Source organism: Ovis canadensis, chromosome 21 (assembly GCF_042477335.2).
Source record: "Ovis canadensis isolate MfBH-ARS-UI-01 breed Bighorn chromosome 21, ARS-UI_OviCan_v2, whole genome shotgun sequence".
In the NCBI taxonomy this organism is placed as follows: Eukaryota; Metazoa; Chordata; class Mammalia; order Artiodactyla; family Bovidae; genus Ovis; species Ovis canadensis.
Window position 1 is genome coordinate 16570976 of NC_091265.1, and position 10825 is coordinate 16581800.

Genomic DNA, 10825 nt, shown 5'->3' on the forward strand with positions numbered 1-10825 from the left:
AAACTAAAAAAAAAATGAATACACAGTTTAAAATTTCTCACTCAATTTCTTTTTTTAATTTTTTAAATATAAATTTATTTCTTTTAATTGGGGGTTAATTACTTTACAGTATTGTATTTGTTTTGCCATACATCAACATGAATCCACCACAGGTATACAGGTGTTCCCCATCCTGAACCCCCCTCCCTCATCCCTCACCATACCATCCCTCTGGGTCGTCTCAGTGCACCAGCCCCAGGCATCCAGTATCATGCATCAAACCTGGGAGAATGGCATTGAAACATGTATAATATCATATATGAAATGAATCACCAGTCCAGGTTCTCGCTCAATTTCTGATATGCTATAAATAAATATCAGCTTCTCTTGTGACTCAGTTGATTATCAATATTAATAAATATCAGTAGATATAACCATCATAAACTACAGCTTTCTGGGGTCTTCAATAATTTTTAAGAGTATAAATAGATCTTGAATTCATAAGTTTGATATCTGTTAATCTATTCTGATAAATCTAGCAAAGGTAAATTTGTATTACTTGAACTTTTCCACTAAGCATATATTCATATATAAGTTGTTTAATTTTTTAACAAGGAAAAAAGTGAATGGGGATCTGTTTGGGCTTCTTTGAGTTGAAAAATGGGGCCTTGCAAAATGACAGACTTATGTCCAGGCTCAGTCTGACTTGAGCCCTTCCACCACCAAAGACCAGGAGTTAGGCTGGACATGTGGTTATCAAAGGACAGAATTAGGTCTGGCATACCTAATTTGGACTTAGGTCTCAGCCTGCAAATGTGGTCCTCCTGTTTCCATCTTAGTGACAAGTGGCACCATCCCAGGGGCCTAGCCCTGAGACTAGGGCTCCTTTTTCAGTCTCTCCTCTTGCTTTCTGCCACACTCATCATTGCCACCTTCCCCAGCAGCTCTACTGCCTTTCCTTCACTGCAGCAGCCATAGGTGGGGCAGCCTTTATCTTGGACTTGGAGTTGGGCCTTGTGTCTTCCCTAGGCACAGGTCTCCTCTAGTCCCCCCATCCATGGCAGCTCCTCCCTGTCCCCAGAGCAACATTTGTATTGCCTGAATCTGATCGTGAGCATCCACCCTGCTCAACTTTCTTTGTCATATTGAAGGTCTCCTGTAATCTGGCCCCTGAGCTCAAACTGGCCTCAACACTTGCACATGTGTCTTATGACTCCATCTTCCACCATGAAGAGCAAACTCTGGGAGATGGTGAAGGATGGGGAAGCCTAGTGTGCTGCAGTCCACAGGGTCACAAAGGGTCAGATACAACATTGTGACTGAGCAACAACAGCACAGAGTTCTTTGTATGTCTCCAACCCACCGAAGGGCTCAGCGACTTTCCACTTAGGGTTTGGAGTTCCCTTAGACTGGAATGGGTTTCCCTGATAGCTCAGCTGATAAAGAATCCACCTGCAATGCAGGAGACCCCAGTTCAATTCCAGGGTCAGGAAGATCTCCTGGAGAAGGGACAGGCTACTCACTCCAGTATTCTTGGGCTTCACTTGTGACTCAGCTGGTAAAGAACCTGAGTTGGATCCCTGGGTTGGGAAGATCTCTTGGAGAAGAGAAAGGCTACCCACTCCAGTATTCTGGCCTAGAGAAATTCATGGACTGAACTGTACAATCTATGAGGTCGCAAAGATTCAGACACAACTGAGTGCCTTTCACTTTCACTTAGTCTGGAACACACATCATCCTGCTTATCTACCTGACAAAATCTATACCTCAGGTCTTAGCTCTGGAACTCCCTTCTTCTGGAGGAAATCCCAGCTCCTGGAAAGGCCTAGTACAAAGTTAAACAGACAATAAGCATTTGTTAAAATAAATGAATGAATCTCAGAAAACACCATTCTATGTTGTCTGTTAAATTTCTGTGCTTTATTAATTGTAGCATTATGAACTGAACTGATAATTGCCATCCTGCAGAGGTAGTGGTCTTTACTTTGGACACCAGACCTCATTGTACACTCTGTAGGCAGAGACAGTGAGCTGGAACAAGAGTTTATTGACTCAGGACTTGACCTAGAAGTTGTTTTTCTCTTCATATATCTTTCATACCAACTGTTTCCTGTTTCAGGTTTATCTCTCCTTAAAGTGGAATCACAGGATGAGATGTAGAACATTTGTAGTTCCAATAAATTGGATTCTGGCTAGTGGGTTCTGTCACTTTAAGGTTAATAATATGGTACTTACAAAGCTTTTATCTAGTAGAAAGAATGCATGAATATTTTTCTTATTAAAAACAATTCTTCTTTGTGACATTAATTAATCTTTCTTAAAGTGTCAAGATGAAATGGGATAGTTTGCCACAGAGCCTTTGGTCTAGTTAAAATAATTTGTGATCCCTATTTCTTTTTTTAATATAAATTTATTTATTTTCCTTTCTTAAATTTTTATTTATTTATTTATTTTACTTTATAATATTGTATTGGTTTTGCCATACATCAACATGAATCTGCCAAGGGTGTACATGTGTTCCCAATCCTGAACCCCCTCCCACCTCCCTCCCCATACCATCCCTCTGGGTCATCCCAGTGCACCAGCCCCAAGCATCTTGTATCCTGCATTGAATCTAGACTGGTGATTCACTTCTTATATGATATTATACATGTTTCAACGCCTTTCTCCCAAATCATCCCACCATCTCCCTCTCCCACAGAGTCCAAAAGACTGTTCTATACATTGTGTCTCTTTTGCTGTCTCGCATACAAGGTTATCATTACCATCTTTCTAAATTCCATATATATGTGTTAGTATACTGTATTTGGTGTTTTTCTTTCTGACTTACTTCACTCTGTATAATCGGCTCCAGTTTCATCCACCTCATTAGAACTGATTCAAATGTATTCTTTTTGATGGCTGAGTAATACTCCATTGTGTATATGCACCACAGCTTTCTTATCCATTCATCTGCTGATGGACATCTAGATTGCTTCCATGTCCTGACTATTATAAACAATGCTGCAATGAATACTAGGATACATGTGTCTCTCAATTCTGGTTTCCTTGGTGTGTATGCTCAGCAGTGGGATTGCTAGATCAAAAGGCAGTTCTATTTCCAGTTTTTTAAGGAATCTCCACACTGTTCTCCATAGTGGCTGTACTAGTTTGCATTCCCACCAACAGTGTAAGAGGGTCCCCTTTTCTCCACACCCTCTTCAGCATTTATTGCTTGTAGACTTTGGGGTAGCAGCCATTCTGACTGGCGTGAAATGGTACCTCATTGTGGTTTTGATTTGCATTTCTCTGATAATGAGTGATGTTGAGCATCTTTTCATGTGTTTGTTAGCCATCTGTATGTCTTCTTTGGAAAAATGTCTATTTAGTTCTTTGGCCCATTTCTTGATTGGGTCATTTATTTTTCTGGAATTGAGCTGCAGGAGTTGCTTGTATATTTTTGAGATTAGTTGTTTGTCAGTTGCTTCATTTGCTATTATTTTCTCCCATTCCGAAGGCTGTCTTTTCACCTTGCTTATAGTTTCCTTTATTGTACAGGAGCTTTTAATTTTAATTAGGTCCCATTTGTTTATTTTTGCTTTTATTTCCAGTATTTTGGGAGGTGGGTCATAGAGGATCCTGCTGTGATTTATGTCAGAGAGCGTTTTGCCTATGTTCTCCTCTAGGAGTTTTATAGTTTCTGGTCTTACATTTAGATCTTTAATCCATTTTGAGTTTATTTTTGTGTATGGTGTTAAAAAGTAATCTAGTTTCATTCTTTTACAAGTGGTTGACCAGTTTTCCCAGCACCACTTGTTAAAGAGATTGTCTTTAATCCATTGTATATTCTTGCCTCCTTTGTCAAAGATAAGGTGTCCATAGGTGTGTGGATTTATCTCTGGGCTTTCTATTTTGTTCCATTGATCTATATTTCTGTCTTTGCGCAAGTACATACTGTCTTGATGACTGTGGCTTTGTAGTAGAGCCTGAAGTCAGGCAGGTTGATTCCTCCAGTCCCATTCTTCTTTCTCAAGATTGCTTTGGCTGTTCTAGGTTTTCTGTATTTCCATACAAATTGTGAAATTATTTGTTCTACCTCTGTGAAAAATACCGCTGGTAGCTTGATAGGGATTGCATTGAATCTGTAGATTGCTTTGGGTAGTATACTCATTTTCACTATATTGATTCTTCCAAACCATGAACATTGTATATTTCTCCATCTATTAGTGTCCTCTTTGATTTCTTTCACCAGTGTTTTATAGTTTTCTATATATAGGTCTTTAGTTTCTTTAGGTAGATATATTCCTAAGTATTTTATTCTTTTCTTTGCAATGATGAATGGAATTGTTTCCTTAATTTCTTTTTCTGTTTTCTCATTATGATTGTATAGGAATGCAAGGGATTTCTGTGTGTTGCTTTTATATCCTGCAATTTTACTATATTCATTGATTAGCTCTAGTAATTTTCTGGTGGAGTCTTACGGGTTTTCTATGTAGAGGATCATGTCATCTGCAAACAGTGAGAGTTTTACTTCTTCTTTTCCATTTTGGATTCCTTTTATTTCTTTTTCTGCTCCGATTGCTGTGGCCAAAACTTCCAGAACTATGTTGAATGGTAGCAGTGAAAGTGGGCACCCTTGTCTTGTTCCTGACTTTAGGGGAAATGCTTTCAATTTTTCACCATTGAGGATGATGTTTGCTGTGGGTTTGTCATATATAGCTTTTATTATGTTGAGGTATGTTCCTTCTATTCCTGCTTCTGGAGAGTTTTTATCATAAATGGATGTTGAATTTTGTCTAAGGCTTTTTCTTCATCTATTGAGATAATCATATGGCTTTTATTTTTCAATTTGTTAATGCAGTGTATTACATTGATTGATTTGTGTATACTGAAGAATCCTTGCATCCCTGGGATAAAGCCCACTTGGTCATGGTGTATGATCTTTTTAATGTGTTGTTGGATTCTGATTGCTAGAATTTTGTTAAGGATTTTTGCATCTATGTTCATCAGTGATATTGGCCTGTAGTTTTCTTTTTTTGTGGCATCTTTGTCAGGTTTTGGTATTAGGGTGATGGTGGCCTCATAGAATGAGTTTGGAAGTTTACCTTCCACTGCAATTTTCTGGAAGAGTTTGAGTTGGATAGGTGCTACCATGCGAAAAGCTCTAACATAAGACACCACCAAGACCGCACACAGAACAAAGGATGGAACAGAATTAGCTGGCTGCAGACCATCCCCCTCCAGTGACAGGCAGCCAGAGCTGGAAAGGCCAGAAGAGGGCAATCGCAGCCCCAGAGAGATACTATCTACCAAACTGCAAGCAGCCTTCTTTGCTAACTAAGACTTCTTGGGGTCTGGACAGTTATCATCTGCCTGAGAAGGTGCGCCAGTTGTATACCTAGAAAACCAAGCAGCAGGGACGGGAGAGGTGATAAGTCGCAGCAACCACACTCGCCAAACATCTGAGCTACTCAGACCTGAGAAGGGCACAAAATGCAGGCCCAGCTGAGTCTGCGCCTCTGAGGACTACCTGAGCGCTTGCACCTGAGTGGCTTAGACCTGGATGGTGCATGCAGCCCAGGGCCAGCCTCAGATGGTTCCTGGCAGAGCAACCTAGAGCCTGAGCTACGTGTGCCGCGAGCGGGGCAGGCCACTGAGGCTGAGACACTGCAAGCCCACACCAGTGTTATTTGTTTGCAGCGTCCCTCCCTCCCCACAGCACGACTGAACAAATGAGCCTAAAAAGAGTGTCCACCACCGCCCCCCTTGTGTCAGGGTGGAAATCAGACACTGAAGAGACCAGCAAACAGAAGAAATTAAAACAAAGGGAACCACCTGGGAAGTGACAGGTGCAATAGATTAAAACCCTGTTGTTAGTACCGACTACATATAAAGGGCCTATAGATCTTGAGAACTATAAGCCAGACCAAGGAACTATCCAAAAATGAACTGACCCCACACTGCCCATAACAACACCAGAGAAAGTCCTAGATATATCTTTACTATTTTTAGAATCATTCTTTTTTTTTCTTCTTTTTAACTTTTTAAAATTTTTAAGTCCTCTATTACTCCTTCAATTTTCATTTTTGTAACCTACTATTACTTTTCAAAAAAAGACCCTATTTTTAAAGCAAACTTCATATATATATATATTTTAATAATTTTTGTAACTGTTTTTTTTCTTCTCTTTAATATTCTATTTTTGAAAATTTATTGATTTTAATTGGAGGCTAATTACTTTACAATATTGTATTGGCTTCTTAAGAGAGGAAATTTTATAGAAAAAATGATTGAAATAATTTGCATCAAGCACCTAAAAGAGGGGTTTGTAACACGGTAGTGAACAATAAATGCTAGTTCTTCTCCCTTCTACCATTAAGGTAAAATTCAACAAACAAAGTCCAGAGTTTTCATGGGAATTCCCTAGTGGTCTGGTGGTTAATTTAAGACTTGGTGCCTTCACTGCCATGGGGCGAGTTCAATTCCTGGTCAGGAAACCAATATCCTGCAAGCCACATGGTGAAGCAAAAAAGAAGAGGGGGCAGAGTTTTTAGCATGGCACGCAAAGCCCTACTGATTTGACCCATGCTCATTGGAAAAGGCTCTGATGCTGGGAGGGATTGGGGGCAGGAGGAGAAGGGGACAACAGAGGATGAGATGGCTGGATGGCATCACTGACTCGATGGACTTGAGTCTGAGTGAACTCTGGGAGTTGGTGATGGACAGGGAGGCCTGGCGTGCTGAGATTCATGGGGTTGCAGAGAGTCAGACACGACTGAGCAACTGAACTGAACTGAACTGAACATGTCAGAAACCTGCTAGGCTCCCCATGAAATTCTGTATTTCAGCAATATACCCTCCTGATGTTCCCTGAATACATCATGTCTGTCATCTTTTCTTTCACTCACTTAAATCATCTCCTGAGAATGGCCTTTGCCTCACCTAACTCCTTCCTGTCCTGCCAGACTCAGAGCAGGTATTACCTTATCTGGAAATGCCTCTGGTCCTCCCCAGTTTGGGTTAGCTGATCCATGGAGTCTTGGTCTGACCTCTATCAGAGTCACATGACCTTGGGCCAGGACCTGACCTCTCTCACCTCAGTTTTTTAATCAGTAAAATAGGATAATAATAGTTTCAACCCCACAAGTTTATTGAGATGATTACTTGAGATTTATGTAAAGCACTCAGAATAGTGCCTGGGACATATTAGTCAACCTTTACATAATAGCAATTATATTTAATTTGGTTGAACTCACCACATTGAAAATATCTGTACACTTATCTGGGTATATAGCTCTTTTTTAAATTAATTTATTTTTATGAAGGATAATTACTTTACAGAATCTTTCTGTTTTCTGTCACTTCAACATGAATAAGCCATAGGTATACATGTATCTCCTGTGTTTTGAAACTCCCTCCCATCTCTCTCCCCATCCCACCCCTCTAGGTTGATACAGAGCTCCTATTTGAGTTTCCTGATCCATATGGCAAATTTCCATTGGCTATCTATTTTACATATGATAATGTAAAAGTTATGACCAACCTAGACAGCATATTAAAAAGCAGAGACATTACCTTGCCAACAAAGGTCCATCTAGTCAAGGCTATGGTTTTTCCAGTAATCGTGTATGGATGTGAGGGTTGGACCATAAAGAAAGCTGAGCACTGAAGAACTGATGCTTTTGAACTGTGGTGTTGGAGAAGACACTCTTGTGAGTCACTTGGACAGCAAGGAGATCCAACCAGTTCATCCTAGAGGAAATCAGTCCTGAATATTCATTGGAAGGACTGCTGCTGAAGCTGAAATTACAATACTTTGGCCACCTGATGTGAAGAACTGACTCATTGGCAAAGACCCTGATTCTGGAAAAGATTGAAGGCAGGAGGAGAAGGGGATGATAGAGGATAAGATGGTTGGATGGCATCTCTGAATCAATGGGCATGAGTTTGAGTAAACTCTGGAAGTTAGCAATAGACAGGGAGGCCTGGTGTGCTGCAGTCCATGGGGTTGCAAAGAGTCAGACATGACTGAGTGACTGAATTGAACTGAACATAAGTATTTAAAAAAATAGGTTCTAGGTTCATCCATCTCATTAGAACTGATTCAAATGTGTTCCTTTTTGTGGCTGAGTAATATTCCATTGTGTATATGTACCACAACTCCTTTATCCATTCATCTGTCAGTGGACATCTAGGTCGCTTCCATGTTCTAGCTATTGTAAATAATGGTGCAATGAACAATGGGATACATGTGTCTCTTTCAATTTTGGTTTCCTCAGGGTATATGCCTAGGAGCGGGATTGCTGGGTCATATGGTGGCTTTATTTGCAGTTTTTTAAGGAATCTCCATACCGTCTTCCATAATGGCTGCATTAATTTACATTCCCACCAACAGTGCAAGAGTGTTCCCTTTTCTCCAAACCCTCTCCAGCATTTATTGTTTGTAGACTTTTTGATGAGGGCCATTCTGACTGGTATGAGGTGATATCTCACTGTAGTTTTGACTTGCATTTCTCTAACAATGAGTGCTGTTGAGTATCTTTTCATGTGTTTGCTAGCCATCTGTATGTCTTCTTTGGAGAAATGTCTGTTTAGGTCTTTTTCCCACCTTTTTTATTGTGTTGTCTGTTTTTCTGGTATGGAGTTGTATGAGCTGCTTGCATATTTTGGAAAGTAATCCTTTGCCACTTGTTTCATTTGCTATTATTTTCTCCCATTCTGAGAGTTGCTTTTCACCTTGCTTATAGTTCCCTTTGCTGTGCAAAAGCTTCTAAGTTTAATCAGGTCCCATTTCTTTACTTTTGTTTTTATTTCTGCTACTCTAGGATGTGGGTCATAGAGGATCTTGCTTTGATTTATGTCATTGAGTGTTCTGCCTATATTTTCCTCTAAGAGTTTTATAATTTCTGGTCTTACATTCAGGTCTTTAATCCATTTTGAGTTTATCTTTGTGTATGGTGTTAGGAAGTGTTCTAATTTTATTCTTTCACATGTAGCTGTCCAGTTTTCCCAGTACCATTTGTTGAGGAGGTTGTCTTTGCCCCATTGCATATCCTTACTTCCTTTGTCAAAAATAAGCTACCCATAGGTGCATGGGTTTATTTCTAAGCTTTCTATTTTGTTCCATTGGTCTATATTTCTGTTTTTGTGCCAGTACCATACTGTCTTGATGACTGTAGCTTTGTAGTATAATCTGAAGTCAGGGAGCTTGATTCCTCCAGTAACCTTCTTTCCCAAGACTGATTTGGCTATTCGCAGTCTTTTGTGTTTCTATATGAATTGTGAAAATTTTTGTTCCAGTTCTGTGAAAAAAGCCATTGGTAATTTGATAGGGATCACATTGCATCTGTAGATTGAGTTTGGTAGTATACTCACTTTCACAATATTGATTCTTCCTACCCAGGAACATGGACTATCCCTCCATCTGTTATGTCACCTTAGATTTCTTTCTTTAGTATATTATAATTTTTTGTGTACATTTCTTTTGTCTCCTTGGGTAGGTTTATTCCTAGATATTTAATTCTTTTTGTTGCAATGGTGAATGTGACTTATTCCTTAATTTCTCTTTCTGATTTTTCATTGTTAGAAATGCAAGTGATTTCTGTGTATTGATTTTGTATCCTGCAACTTTGCTAAATTCACTGAGTAGCTCTAGTAATTTTCTGATACTATCTTTAGGGTTTTCTATGTACAGTATCATGTCATCTGCAAACAGTGAGAGTTTTTCTTCTTCTTTTCTGATCTGGATTCCTTTTATTTCTTTTTCTTCTCTGATTGCTTTATCTAGGACTTCCAGAACTATGTTGAATAATAGTGGTGAAAGTGGACACCCTTGTCTTTCCCCTGATCTTAGGGGGAATGCTTTCAGTTATTCACATTGAGAATAATGTTTGCTGTACGCTTATCATATATGGCCTTTAATATGTTGAGGTAGGTTCCTTCCATGGCCATTTTTTGAAGAGCTTTAACCATAAGTGGGTGCTGAATTTTGTCAAAGGCTTTTTCTTCATCTATTGAGATGATCATATGGTTTGTATCTTTCAATTTGTTAATATGGTGTATCACATTGATTGATTTGCATATATTGAAGCATCATTCAAGTTGAATAAACCCAGCTTGATCATGGTGTATAAGCTTTTTGATGTGTTGCTGAATTCTGTTTGCTAAAATTTTCTTTCTTTTCTTTTTTTATTTTATTGTTTATTTATTTATTTTTTACTTTACAATATTGTATTGGTTTTGCCTTGAGGATTTTTGCATCTGTGTTCATCAGTGATATTGGCCTGTAGTTTTCTTTTCGTGTGTTGTCTGTATCTGGTTTTGGTATCAGGGTTATGGTGGCCTCATAGAATGAGTTTGGAACTGTTCCCTCCTCTGCAATTTTTTTGGAAGAGTTTTATAAGGATAGACATTAGCTCTTCTCTAAATGTTTGATAGAATTCAGCTGTGAAGCCATCTGGCCCTGGGCTTCTGTTTTTTGGGAGATTTTTGACCACAGCTTCAATTTCAGTGCTTGTAATTGGGTGGTTCATAATTTCTATTTCTTCCTGGTTCTGTCTTGGAAGATTGAACGTTTCTAAGAATCTGTCCATTTCTTCCAGGCTATCAATTTTATTGCTATATAGTAATTCATAATAGTCTCTTATAATCCTTTGTATTTCTGCATTGTCTATTGTAACCTCTCCTTTTTCATTTCTAATGTGTTGATTAGATTATTCTTTTTTTCTTGATGAGTCTGGCTAAAGGTTTGTCAATTTTGTTTATCTTCTCAAAGAACCAGCTTTTAGTTTTATTAATCTTTACTATTTTTTCTTTCATTTCTTTTTCATTTATTTCTGCTCGGATCTTTATAATTTCTTTCCTCCTA